The sequence below is a fragment of the Triticum urartu genome, chromosome 5 (assembly GCF_003073215.2).
Source record: "Triticum urartu cultivar G1812 chromosome 5, Tu2.1, whole genome shotgun sequence".
Classification (NCBI taxonomy): Eukaryota; Viridiplantae; Streptophyta; class Magnoliopsida; order Poales; family Poaceae; genus Triticum; species Triticum urartu.
Window position 1 is genome coordinate 609693981 of NC_053026.1, and position 15300 is coordinate 609709280.

The following is a 15300-nucleotide window of genomic DNA, read 5'->3' on the forward strand; positions in this document are numbered from 1 at the left end:
ATACGTGCCTTGCTGCCCCTACTGTCACTGGGAAAGGACACCACAAGATTGAACCCAAAGCTAAGCACTTCTCCCATTGCAAGAAAGATCAATCTAGTAGGCCAAACCAAACTGATAATTCGAAGAGACTTGCAAAGATAACCAATCATACATAAAAGAATTCAGAGAAGATTCAAATATTGTTCATAGATAAACTTGATCATAAACCCACAATTCATCGGTCTCAACAAACACACCGCAAAAAGAAGGTTACATCGAATAGATCTCCACAAGAGAGGGGGGGAACTTTGTATTGAGATCCAAAAAGAGTGAAGAAGCCATCTAGCTAATAACTATGGACCCAAAGGTCTGAAGTAAACTACTCACACTTCATCGGAGGGGCTATGGTGTTGATGTAGAAGCCCTCCGTGATCGATACCCCCTCCGGCGGAGCTCCGGAAAAGGCCCCAAGATGAGATCTCGTGGATACAGAAAGTTACGGCGGTGGAATTAGGGTTTTGGCTCCGTATCTGGTAGTTTGGGGGTACATAGGTATATATAGGAGGAAGGAGTACGTCGGTGGAGCAACAGGGGCCCCACGAGGGTGGAGGGCGCGCCTAGGGGGGTAGGCGCGCCCCCCTACCTCGTGGCCTCCTGGTTGATGTCTTGACGTAGGGTCCAAGTCCTCTGGATCACGTTCGTTCCGAAAATCACGTTCCCGAAGGTTTCATTCCGTTTGGACTCCGTTTGATATTCTTTTTCTGCGAAACTCTGAAATAGGCAAAAACAGCAATTTTGGGCTGGGCCTCCGGTTAATAGGTTAGTCCCAAAAATAATATAAAAGTGTATAATAAAGCCCAATAATGTCCAAAACAGAATATAATATAGCATGGAACAATCAAAAAATATAGATACGTTGGAGACGTATCAATCCCATTCATCAAATGACAACACATGTCTATGGCTAGTAAACTTAATCATCTTTGATTAGCGAGCTAGTCAAGTAGAGGCATACTAGGGACACTTTGTTTGTCTATGTATTCACACATGTACTAAGTTTCCGGTTAATACAATTCTATCATGAATAATAAAAATTTATCATGATATAAGGAAATATAAATAACAACTTTATTATTGCCTCTAGGGCATATTTCCTTCACTCAATCCATACCGCGGGATCTGTCGTTCCATCGTATGATTCAATTTTTACGGGTTTAAACCCTTCTGGAAACTGGTGCTGCATTACCTCATCGGTAAAGCATAAGGTGTGTGCGGCGCCTCTGGATCAGGCAACGTCACGGCGGAGTTCATATGACATCCGTGTTCGGTTTTCAGCCCGGGTGAGGTTATTCCTATCGCGTCGAGCTTGATGGCCGTCCTCTCGCGTTGGGGCACGCCCCCTTGATCCACAGATTGATCTAGCCTGACCAGCTCTATTGTCCAGGTCCTGGTGTAAGTCGTAGGTGTATCTGGGAGCCGCTGCCTCTTTGCCTCTATGGCGAGGTGGCGCGGGTTGGTGTTCGGCGTAAGCACCCGCTTTGTCTCGCCCACGTGGTGGTCGATCTGGTTCATTAACGCGGTCGTATCTTGACGGTATTGGCTCAAGGGCCTCGTCATCGAATTGTGGCAGTAACCAACACTTCGGATAACTCTTTGTAGGGCGCTCAAGGCCATATTCCTCGATGGCTAGGACCTAGGTCCATCTGTCATTGAGCGTATCTTGTTCAGCCTGAAGCTATTGTTGTTTCTTTTTTAGGCTCCTCGCAGTTGCGATTAGCTATCGCTTGAAGCGTTCTTACTCGAGGGGTTCCTCTGACACGATGAAATCTTCGTTGCCGAGGCTGACATCCTCCTTGGAGATTGGTAGATAGTTACTATCCTCCGAATCCTCATTCCCGACCGACTCGTCGGGGTTAACTTGTCCCTCCTCCCATTCATCCTGCTCGGACGCAGGCTCGACCGGGTCTTCAGGACATTGTCCGGAGTGTTATTGTCTCCAGTGTCGATATTTCTTTCCTTTTCATGACGCGATTTTGAGCGGCACCGCTGATGTCGACGTTTTGGTGGTGCCTCGCCGGGCTTGTCTTCGCTTGGATCCTTCCTGTCGTCGTCATCCTTTTTAGGTGTATCCACCATATACACATCGTATGTGGAGGTGGCCATCCAATGCCCGGTAAAGGGCGGGTCTTGGCCTGGTTTGTCTCTAGCGTCGTCGTCCATGCCGTCGATGTCTCCAGAGGCGTAATCGAGTATGTCGATTAAGTCTTCGACAGTGGCTATCAAGTGGGTGGTGGGTGGGACGCAAAATTCCTTGTGCTCAACCCTTGGTTCGGGTTGTATGTAGTTCAGAAGCGATACTTCCGTAATGGCGAGGGATCGCATTAAGTCCAAGGCCTCGCTTAAGAGTGAAGGCAGGACGGGGAACCGAGGACCCGCGGGGCTAGGCATGGCAGATTCTACCAGGCTGTGCTCGCCAGACACAGACCTTGGGAGTTCGGAGTCGGCATCCAGAGGCGAGTTCGGCTCTCCAATGATAGGGAGAGTCCTACTTGATTCCAGGCTCACCGAAGACATAGTTGCCTCTGGGTCTCCGGAAAAGAACTCCATAGTAGGAGAGAGTCTTGTGGGTTTCAGACACCCATCTTCGGATGAGGTGGTCTGCTCTGGATCTAAGGCCAGGGCAAGGATGATAGTTGGTCTTTGAGCGGTGCCTGATGACGGATCCAATGGGTTTCCTTCTTGGAGATGAGGAACAGTGGTCGAGGCCGTGAAACCTTCAAAGATCAAGTCTCCTCGGATGTCGGCAATGTAATTCAGGCTCCTAAATCTGATCTGATGACCAGGGACGTAGCTGTTGATCTATTCAAGGTGACCAATCGAATTGGCACGCAGAGCGAAGCCACCGAACACAAAAAGTTGACCGAGGGGAAGGTTTCCCCGGAAACAACATCATTGTTCATGATTGAACGAGCCATCAAACCTTCTGCCGATGACAGAGTGGAACTCTCAATGAAAGCACCATTGTCGGTGTCAAAACCGGCCGATCTCGGGTAGGGGGTCCCGAACTGTGCGTCTGAGGATCGAAGGTAACAGGTGACAAACGGGACAAGATGTGTACCCAGGTTCGGGCTCTCTTAATGGAGGTAAAACCCTACGTCATGCTTGATTGTATTTGATGAGTATGGGGGTTACAAGAGTCGATCTACCTCGAGATCGTAATGGCTAAAGCCTAGATGTCTAGCCTATATGAGTTCTGATTGCCTCTACGGACTAAACACTCTGGTTTATATAGACACCGGAGGGGCCTAGGGTTGTACAGAATCGGTTTACAGAAGAAGGAAACTACACATCCGGATGCCAATCTTGCCATCCACGCAAAGGAGAGTCCCATCCGGACACGGGGGAAGGCCTTCTACCTTGTATCTTCATGGCCCATCAGTCCGGCCCATATCACATAGCCAGGACTCCCTCAATCGCCCCGTTTCAAAGGAGGTGGCGGCCATGGCCCTTCCCCTTGCCAGCAATGATGAGCAGCTCAGGATCAAGGGACTTGGACGTAGGTTCGGCGTCCTGCCCGTGCACCTCCTGGAAGACCTCTTTGAAGGACCCGTACTTCTCCTACGCCGACAGGCTGCAGAACTCGGCGCCATCCTTCCCCTTGTGGCCTTCTTTCCAGGCCTCTGGGATGTGGACCGGGCGACCAAGCGTCGCCTCCTGCAAAATTAACCATCAAGTTTAATGAACGGAGACACACTGTGCCAAAAAGTTAACATCTTAAATCCACATACCATGTGTTGCTTCAGAGTGGTTAGGTTCCAGCTCCCCTTGACATGAGCCGGGCCTGGCATTCTGGCGCAATCGTTTCCTTCTCCACATGCTACGCCTGCCATGCCGGGTCACACCACATGTCAACCAGGGCCTCCCAACAATCTTCCTTCACCCAGGGTTCCCTCACCTAGTCAGACAAAATTGAATCATTGACTAACAAGAGGCAGATCAATCAAAGTACTAGCAACCAATGTTGTCACTTACCACCGACAAGTATTATTCTCTCTCCAAGTTGGTCCGGCAAGCAGACTTCCTCGTCATCTTAAGCCCCTTGTCATCGAAAGGCCGACACTTCATCACGGCTTTATACCGCAGCGTGTGCTTGATGTCGGAGAGTATCTTCCGGGCAGATTTCACGAGGGCTTTTGTCACCTTCTCTTTCTCACCATCCACGCAAGAAAATGCTTCCAACAAGAAATCATATGGCAGTTAATTACAAGAATTTGGATATGGAAAAATGCAGTGGCGAAGATACTTACATAAAAACCGTCGATGATCCGGGTGGCCATGGTGACATTATGCCCATCCTTGGTGTGCTGGTAGTGCTCACAGGTTAAACCTGGCGACGGCGGGTGGTCATCACCCGGCTTGGTCGACCTGGGGAAGTACTTCCTCAAGAGGGAGCCGATGATGGGTTCGGCAATCATGCCCCCTTAGGCTTGGCAGGGATAAATTCACACTGACTATATGATGAAAAAGACAAGCATATGTGATTGGAAAAGCTGTGGTATCCAAAATAATTTGCAAATCAAATGCTTACCAATCTCCGCTCAGTCTAATGACAGGACAGTCGCCGACAGCTATTGGTTTTGGGACCTTCCCCGGACCACGCCCGGATTTCTCCCTCTTGGAAGAGTTGCTCGAGGTAGACCCGAGCCATCCGAGGCAACCATGTCGGCCGACTCGGTAGCGAGCGGATCCGGTACATCAAAGTCCACTCCGACATCTTCATCCAATGTCTACTCCTCGTCTGTAGCGAGCTGACGGGAGCCGGACGACTCGGTCATGGCATAGTTGCTGACGTGGGTCGCCCTACCACTCGATACTCTCCGGTACTTACTAGAGCCCTCCTTAGAGTTTGAAAACAAAATAAAATATATTAGTAACTAAAACAGAGAGTAATCTGAAAATAAAATAAAATACAAATAAATAACTATAACTTGGCTCCATTGCAAAGCAAAATTTTGGTTCCTAAGCTGGAGATCGTGGGCATGCAGCCACCATCACCTGAAGTCTGCTCTCCGAGAGGGCGGAGCAATCCCGAACGAGAAGAATACCTGTGTGAACATAGGTAAGCCGCTGGTTCATCTCCCCTGCTCCTTATGCTTTGTGTGCCCTGAAATGAATAAAGGTCATATACATTTTCTTTTTATAGCACCTAAAAGATAATTGAATAAGTGTGGCTCTTTTTGATGAATAAGGTACCGAAACAATAAAAGTTAGCAACTATTATTGTTTTTATGCTGGCCATCGAGCCGTCGACAACTGTCGTGCCGGTAATCGAGTCGATGATTTAGTGTTCGGATTTGTTTTAGTGGTCTTCCAGCCACCACAATTATGTGATTGTGACAATCGTTCTTGTAAATGTAATTGGTCTCTTCTAACTTCTGTTGTTATTTACATATACACTTGCTCTTAGATTTGGCACCACCATGGTTTTGGTTTAGACTTTAAACTTCCAAGAATATGATACTGCACTTGGTTTTATCTCCTGGTTGCTAGAGTTAAATGAAATGAATAAAGGTCATATACATTTCCTTTTTTAACAAGCTTGTCCCTTTTCAGTAAATAAGCATTGAAACAATTAAAAGTGAACAACTTTTATTGTTTTATGATGGTCATTGAGCAGTGGGCGACCGTGGGGCTATTCTGGTTACTCCTTCTGGTTATTTAGCATTATCATCATGCCAGGCACAAGGTCGCTCCCTGACTCGATGTCGTGTTGTTCTAGGCCAATTTAGTTTTTTTTTCCTTTTTGATTCACCAGTCGCACCCGAGTTAGATAGGGACCACACTATCCGGCATGGATGGACTATGCACAAAATGCCATCCATTTATGTGTTACTTGTTAAACATGAGCATATTCTAGCATCTATTTAGCTGTTCAGGCCACAAGTTGGGGCTTATTGAGGCTGCAATTAGGGATTGCCCAACACAGCGGCTTGTCCTAGCCAGCCTGATGCTATTTGCTTGCATTGAGAAATGAAATTATGTACTGTTTGCTTTCATTGAATGTGTTTTACGAACCAAAGTAGATGTACCCCCTGCCGGCAATGTTGTGTCAAATGCTCCAAATTGGATGTGTGATTTTACTGCTACATGGGAGATCTAATTTTTTTTTATGGTTCTGCACCATAAATGGTTTTGTGTTTATTACCTGTGTAACAAACCCCTATGAACAAAACCCGTTGATGCCCCCAAATCATCATATCTTACACTATCCTGTTACCATTTTTTTCTTTCCAGTTAACCACTGGCACTCGAGTCAGAGACAACCTATCCATGGCATTCCTAGACTTTTCACAAAAATGCCATCCATTCTATTCCCGCTAGAGTAAAAACATAAGCATATTTCGCTTCTCCTGTGGATCTTCAGCTCGTAAGTTGAAGCTTTATAATGAAAGTAATTGTGGCTTTTTACCAATTTGACCACCACAGTGCCTCGTGCCAACCTGCTTGAATGATGCATATCTTCCTCATATTCTGAAACATAATGGCTTACTGTTTGGCTGCACTGAATGTGTTATAGACAGGCGTGTTGTCCGCAACGAGGAAGTTTAGTAGTACATTGTTTTTTCCTTTCAGTGTTACTCAAATTAGATATTAGACCTTACGGTAACACGTGTGTCAGATGCTCCAAATTGGATTTTGGGATCTTATCTTCCTGTTACATGGTCGTTTACTGTCTGCACGTTGAAGCTCTCTGAATTAACAAAACCTGTTGATACCCCCAAACTGTTATATATCCTGAGCTACTACCCGGCCGGTGACCATCTGGGTATAATACAGTTGCCATATCCTAAGCTATTCTCACAGTTCTTATCCCAAGTGATGTGCTTCATTTGTCTTAACTGTACTAATGCTCTGTGTTATCGCAGGGGTTGGTAGTTATGCCTGTAATAAGAGCCTCTTTGATTGGTTGGCATGATATGAAGTTTAACACGGTCTTTCCAATGTGCAGTGCAGTTTAATGAGCTTGATGAATCCGGTTTGCAGGGAATAAAACACACAAGGAACATGATCTAAGAATGTATGTACATTGTACACGATCCAAGAACACACAACGGACGATCTTGCAGAGAAGAATGGAGTAAGAGGGGTTGCTTACGGGTAGGAGGATGATCTCGGCCTTGGGTGGAAGAAGACGAGGTTTCGATCTAGAAACACGGCGGCGGTGGTTCAGCAAGGTGGAAGAAGACCACGTCAGCTGTCCGGCGAGGTGGAGGAAGACCACGGTCTGATCTGATTCGTGTGGTTTGTGCCATCTGCTCCGATCTGGTCTGGTCAAGGGAACCAAGGAGAACCTGCTGCTGGTTCAACGGCCAAGGTGCTCAACATCACCACCATGAAGCTTCCCCTGTTGGCTGTTGCCAAGGTGATGACTTCTCTCGCCACTCTCCCCTTCTGTTCGTTTCGATTTGGCCGCCGTCAAGTATTTCATTCGAGAATATGGTAGGATGCTCACGTATTTCATTGGAGAAATGCTGCTTCTATTTGCATGATTGCAGGCAAGTAAAAGGCTTTAGTGTTTGATAAATGTAATGGTACGATCATTTTAAGGAATCAAATCACTTATGCTAGATTACATCCAAGTGAGACTGCTTATTGTTTAAAATTCCATGACACCACAAGTGTTACTCGTTATGTAATCTCTCATGTGGTTTAACTGTTGGTTCGGATAAAGCGCTTTCTTTTTCTATGGTTTTCTACATCCCTGTAGCTTATTTGGTGTGGATGGCTTCTTTAACCAAATTACTAATATGTTCCTAGCTTCTTTACTGTGGGTGGTTGTACTTTTCAGTTTTGATTTAACTGCAACAACATTTTTGTTGAGACAAAGAGAGAGTTCTTTAACTGAAATATTCTAGTCTGTGGATGTTAGAACTTTTGGAGGGACATTGAGATTTTGATTCACTGCTTCTTCTCTTGACAAGTGGTGTATGTGTGTAACTGATGCGCACGAGACAAGATACCGTCAGAAGAATGCTCTTTTTGTCAGGGAAGAATATGTGACATGTGTTTGCAATGGCACAAGGTCGCTCCCACCCAAGATATTTTTTTCCAAGTTATCGATGCTCTGTTCTGTCATAGTTTCTAGACATTGGCATCATGCTCATGTTCACAGTGGACTAGTTGCCTTCCTCTGGTGTCACTCTAATTCAGAAAATTCACCGCCTCCTTGGAGAACAGAGAACCTGACCAGCTACCCACCGAAGTTGATGCAGCAACACCCGAAGTTGATTCCCACGATGAACTCATCCCTAAAGACATCATTGACACCGATGATGACATGGTATATATATATCCTTTGTGATGATTAGCACTATTTAATTTATCTGTAGGGGATGGCTCCAGCTTATTGCTATATTTGGTACTGCAGGATGAAACCGAGCACGGGAATACCGTGGAGGATGTATCCCTCATGGATATCGACAGTGCCAACTCGGGGGAATCCCATGGCAGCAACTGAGAACATCGAAGGGATTTACAGGTTCTACAGAGAAAATGAGGTGATCTATTGTCCATTAGTGTAACATAATGTGTATCCTCATTTTGTGAAAATAAACGCCAGATTTTCTATGAAATGTGAAGGTACCTTACTTTCATTGTGCTTGATTGAATAAAGGTAGGCCCATGCGAAGAAAATAAATGAATTTGACCATGATCAGTACACAATAAACAATAATTCTATTGTCGTAACACTGTGGGCGACTAATGTGGATATAAATATTAAAACTTTTGGTTTTAGTGACTGGTATGGCACTAAGGGACAACATGGCAGTGAATGTTTTGAAGTTTGTAGATTTCGAGTAAAAATTGGACTAGTTGATCCGAAAGTAGGGATTTGGTTATGGTCTTCTTGTCCGTGTAGTACAGGAACGCTCATCTTGGTTGAAATTGTGAAGCTAAAACGTGACATTGATCTCACTTTATCACAATCGTGCCTTAGATCAAACTAGTAATAATAGACGTGCAATGCACGATTATATTAGATAGGATATTAGTTGCATGTTATATTAGGTAAGATATATTTGTTGCATGTTGCTATTTGATAAGATATCAATTACTTTTTCGCGGGAATGGTGGGATATTAGTTACATGGCAGATTTTAAGGGATAGCGTTGAGTCAAAACGTGTTTATAACCAATGACAGTGGTGGGTAATTAGAGCGTTAAACGTGTTTGGTGCTCAACATTGGAGCGATTTAAACCGTTAGATAACAAGATTTGACGGTCGAGATGGTTTGGATCTGCCCATTTGGGTCTTTTTATATTGGTATAGATACATTACCTTTGAACCACAGAAATCTTTCCTTATCTTGGCAGTGACATATCAGTTGCTTTTTTGGCTGATAAACTTTAGTGCTTTATGTGTAGGCCTCTTCAAAGGGGTTTTGTTTATGTCTATGTTTTACCGAATCTAGATGGTCACAAGCTTAAGGTGATCATGATCTTCTGAGTGTTAGTAGTACGGGAGTAACGAAGATTAATTTGTGAAATAGTTTTTTTAATATTCAAAATAGTTTTGAAAGGAACCGGAAGCGTTTCGGGGTCATCGGAAGGGTTTCAGAGCTATCGGGCAATATTGGATATTACCAATAAATAATATATATGTGGAAAATATTTCCAGAGACTTCAAATTAGTAGTAAAAGGTTCTAATAATAGTTAGGAGACTTTTATAATTAATTAAATATCAATGGGCCTTAAAAGGCCAAGAGGTGGAAGGCAATTTGGGCCACAAGGGGAGGTCGAATTGGACTAGAGGGATGACTCCTCTGTTGGGGAACGTAGTAATTTCAAAAAAAATCCTACGCACACGCAAGATCATGGTGATGCATAGCAACGAGAAGGGAGAGTGTTGTCCACGTACCCTCGTAGATAGAAAGCGGAAGCGTTAGCACAACGCGGTTGATGTAGTCGTACGTCTTCACGATCCGACTGATCAAGTACAGAACGTACGACACCTCCGAGTTCAGCACACGTTCAGCCCGATGACGTCCCTCGAACTCCGATCCAGCCGAGTGTTGAGGGAGAGTTTCATCAGCACGACGGTGTGGTGACGATGATGATGTTCTACCGACGCAGGGCTTCGCCTAAGCACCGCTACAGTATTATCGAGGTGGACTATGGTGGAGTGGGGCACCGCACACGGCTAAAAGCTCAAACTGATCAATTGTTGTGTCTCTAGGGTGCCTCCCTGCCCCTGTATATAAAGGAGAAAGGGGGGTGCGGCCGTCCAGGAGAGAGGGCGCGCCAGGAGGAGTCCTACTCCTACCGGGAGTAGGACTCCCCCCCTTTCCTAGTTGGATTAGGACTTGGGAGGGGGAAAGAGGAGGGAGAGAGGAAGGAAGGGGGGGCGACCCCTTCTCCTTGTCCTATTCGGACTAGGGGGGAGGGGCGCGCGACCCAGCCCTGGCCGCCTCTCCTCTTCTCCGTAAAGGCCCACTAAGGCCCATTAACCTCCCGGGGGGTTTCGGTAACCTCCCGGTACTCCGGTAAAATCCCGATTTCACCCGGAACACTTCCGATATCCAAACATAGGATTCCAATATATCAATCTTCATGTCTCGACCATTTCGAGACTCCTCTTCATGTCCGTGATCACATCCGGGACTCCGAACAACCTTCGGTACATCAAAACATATAAACTCATAATATAACTGTCATCGAAACGTTAAGCGTGCGGACCCTACGGGTTCGAGAACTATGTAGACATGACCGAGACACATCTTCGGTCAATAACCAATGGCGGAACCTAGATGCTCATATTGGTTCTCACATATTCTACGAAGATCTTTATCGGTCAGACCGCATAACAACATACGTTGTTCCCTTTGTCATCGGTATGTTACTTGCCCGAGATTCGATCGTCGGTATCTCATTACCTAGTTTCAATCTCGTTACCGGCAAGTCTCTTTACTCGTTCCGTAATACATCATCCCGCAACTAACTCATTAGTTGCAATGCCTGCAAGGCTTAAGTGATGTGCATTACCGAGAGGGCCCAAAGATACCTCTCCAACAATCGGAGTGACAAATCCTAATCTCGAAATACGCTAACCCAACAAGTACCTTCAGAGACACCTGTAGAACACCTTTATAATCACCCAGTTACGTTGTGACGTTTGGTAGCACACAAAGTGTTCCTCCGGTAAACGAGAGTTGCATAATCTCATAGTCATAGGAACATGTATAAGTCATGAAGAAAGCAATAGCAACATACTAAACGATCGTGTGCTAAGCTAACGGAATGGGTCAAGTCAATCACATCATTCTCCTAATGATGTGATCTCATTAATCAAATGACAACTCTTTGTCTATGGTTAGGAAACTTAACCATCTCTAATCAACGAGCTAGTCAAGTAGAGGCATACTAGTGACATACTGTTTGTCTATGTATTCACACATGTATTATGTTTCCGATTAATACAATTCTAGCATGAATAATAAACATTTATCATGATATAAGAAAATAAATAATAACTTTACTATTGCCTCTAGGGCATATTTCCTTCAGTCTCCCACTTGCACTAGAGTCAATAATCTAGATTACACAGTAATGATTCTAACACCCATGGAGCCTTGGTGCTGATCATGTTTTGCTCGTGGAAGAGGCTTAGTCAACGGGTCTGCAACATTTAGATCCGTATGTATCTTGAAAATTTCTATGTCTCCCACCTGGACTAAATCCCGGATGGAATTGAAGCGTCTCTTGATGTGCTTGGTTCTCTTGTGAAATCTGGATTCCTTCGCCAAGGCAATTGCAACAGTATTGTCACAAAAGATTTTCATTGGACCCGATGCACTAGGTATGACACCTAGATCGGATATGAACTCTTTCATCCAGACTCCTTCATTTTCTGCTTCTGAAGCAGCTATGTACTCCACTTCACACGTAGATCCCAACACGACGCTTTGTTTAGAACTGCACCAACTGACAACTCAACCATTCAATGTAAACACGTATACGGTTTGCGATTTAGAATCGTCCGGATCAGTGTCAAAGCTTGCATCAACGTAACCATTTACGATGAGCTCTTTGTCACCTCCATAAACGAGAAACATATCCTTAGTCCTTTTCAGGTATTTCAGGATGTTCTTGACCGCTGTCCAGTGATCCACTCCTGGATTACTTTGGTACCTCCCTGCTAGACTTATAGCAAGGCACACATTAGGTCTGGTACACAGCATTGCATACATGATAGAGCCTGTGGCTGAAGCATAGGGAATATCTTTCATTTTCTCTCTATCTTCTGCAGTGGTCGGGCATTAGTCTTACTTAACTTCACACCTTATAACACAGGCAAGAACCCTTTCTTTGCTTGATCCATTTTGAACTTCTTCAAAACTTTGTCAAGGTATGTGCTTTGTGAAAGTCCAATTAAGCGTCTCGATCTATCTCTATAGATCTTGATGCCCAATATATAAGCAGCTTCACCGAGGTCTTTCATTGAAAAGCTCTTATTCAAGTATCCCTTTATGCTATCCAGAAATTCTATATCATTTCCAATCAACAATATGTCATCCACATATAATATTAGAAATGCTACAGAGCTCCCACTCACTTTCTTATAAATACAGACTTCTCCAAAAGTCTGTACAAAACCAAATGCTTTGATCACGCTATCAAAGTGTTTATTCCAACTCCGAGAGGCTTGCACCAGTCCATAAATGGATCGCTGGAGCTTGCACACTTTGTTAGCTCCCTTTGGATCGACAAAACCTTCTTGTTGCATCATATACAACTCTTCTTCCAGAAATCCATTCAGGAATGTAGTTTTGACATCCATTTGCCAAATTTCATAATCATAAAATGCGGCAATTGCTAACATGATTCGGACAGACTTAAGCATCGCTACGGGTGAGAAGGTCTCATTGTACTCAATCCCTTGAACTTGTCAAAAACCTTTTGCAACAAGTCGAGCTTTATAGACAGTAACATTACCGTCAGCGTCAGTCTTCTTCTTGAAGATCCATTTATTCTCAATTGCTTGCCGATCACCGGGCAAGTCAACCAAAGTCCACACTTTGTTCTCATACATGGATCCTATCTCAGATTTCATGGACTCAAGCCATTTCGCGGAATCTGGGCTCACCATCGCTTCTTCATAGTTCGTAGGTTCGTCGTGGTCTAATAACATAACTTCCAGAACAGGATTGCCGTATCGCTCTGGTGCGGATCTTACTCTGGTTGACCTACGAGGTTCAGCAACAACTTGATCTGAAGTTTCATGATCATCATCATTAACTTCCTCACTAATTGGTGTAGGTGTCGTAGAAACCGGTTTCTCTGATGAACGACTTTCCAATAAGGGAGCATGTACAGTTACCTCATCAAGTTCTACTTTCCTCCCACTCACTTCTTTCGAAAGAAACTCCTCTAGAAAAACTCCGAATTTAGCAACAAAAGTCTTGCCTTTGGATCTGTGATAGAAGGTGTACCCAACAGTCTCCTTTGGGTATCCTATGAAGACACATTTCTCTGATTTGGGTTCGAGCTTATCAGGTTGAAGCTTTTTCACATAAGCATCGCAGCCCCAAACTTTTAGAAACGACAACTTTGGTTTCTTACCAAACCATAGTTCATAAGGCGTCGTCTCAACGGATTTCGATGGTGCCCTATTTAACGTGAATGCGGTCGTCTCTAAAGCATAACCCTAAAACGATAGCGGTAAATCAGTAAGATACATCATAGATCGCACCATATCTAATAAAGTACGATTGCGACGTTCACACACCATTATGCTGTGGTGTTCCGGGTGGCGTGAGTTGAGAAACTATTCCGCATTGTTTCAAATGAAGACCAAACTCATAACTCAAATATTCTCCTCCACGATCAGATCGTAGAAACTTTATTTTCTTGTTACGATGATGTTCAACTTCACTCTGAAATTCTTTGAACTTTTCAAACGTTTCAGACTTATGTTTCATTAAGTAGATATACCCATATCTGCTTAAATCATCTGTGAAGGTGAGAAAATAACGATATCCGCCATGAGCCTCAACATTCATCGGACCACATACATTTGTATGTATGATTTCCAACAAATCTGTTGCTCTCTCCATAGTACCGGAGAACGGCGTTTTAGTCATCTTGCCCATTAGGCATGGTTCGCAAGTACAAAGTGATTCATAATCAAGTAGTTCCAAAAGTCCATCAGTATGGAGTTTCTTCATGCGCTTTACACCGATATGACCTAAACGGCAGTGCCACAAATAAGTTGCACTGTCATTATCAACTCTGCATCTTTTGGCCTCAATATTATGAATATGTGTATCACTACTATCGAGATTCAACAAAAATAGACCACTCTTCAAGGGTGCATGACCATAAAAGATATTACTCATATAAATAGAACAACCATTATTCTCTGACTTAAATGAATAACCGTCTCGAATCAAGCAAGATCCAGATATAATTTTCATGCTCAACGCTGGCACCAAATAACAATTATTTAGGTCTAATACTAATCCCGAAGGTAGATGTAGAGGTAGCGTGCCGACTGCGATCACATCGACTTTGAAACCATTTCCCACGCGCATCGTCACCTTGTCCTTAGCCAATCTTCGCTTAATCCGTAGCCCCTGTTTCGAGTTACAAATATTAGCAACGGAATCAGTATCAAATACCCAGGTGCTACTGCGAGCATTAGTAAGGTACACATCAATAACATGTATATCACATATACCTTTGTTCACCTTGCCATCCTTCTTATCCGCCAAATACTTGGGGCAGTTCCGCTTCCAGTGACCAGTCTGCTTGCAGTAGAAGCACTCAGTCTCAGGCTTAGGCCCAGACTTGGGTTTCTTCTCTTGAGCTGCTGTTCTTCTTGAAGTTCTCCTTCTTCTTCCCTTTGCCCTTTTTCTTGAAACTGGTGGTCTTATTGACCATCAACACTTGATGCTCCTTCTTGATTTCTACCTCCGCAGCCTTTAGCATTGTGAAGAGCTCAGGAATTGTCTTATCCATCCCTTGCATATTATAGTTAATCACGAAGCTCTTGTAGCTTGGTGGCAGTGATTGGAGAATTCTGTCAATGACGCTATCATCCGGAAGATTAACTCCCAGCTGAATCAAGTGATTGCAGTACCCAGACATCTTGAGTATATGCTCATTGCTAGAACTATTCTCCTCCATCTTGTAGCTATAGAACTTATTGGAGACTTCATATCTCTCAATCCGGGCATTTGCTTGAAATATTAAATTCAACTCTTGGAACATCTCATATGCTCCATGACATTCAAAACGTCGTTGAAGTCCCGGTTCTAAACC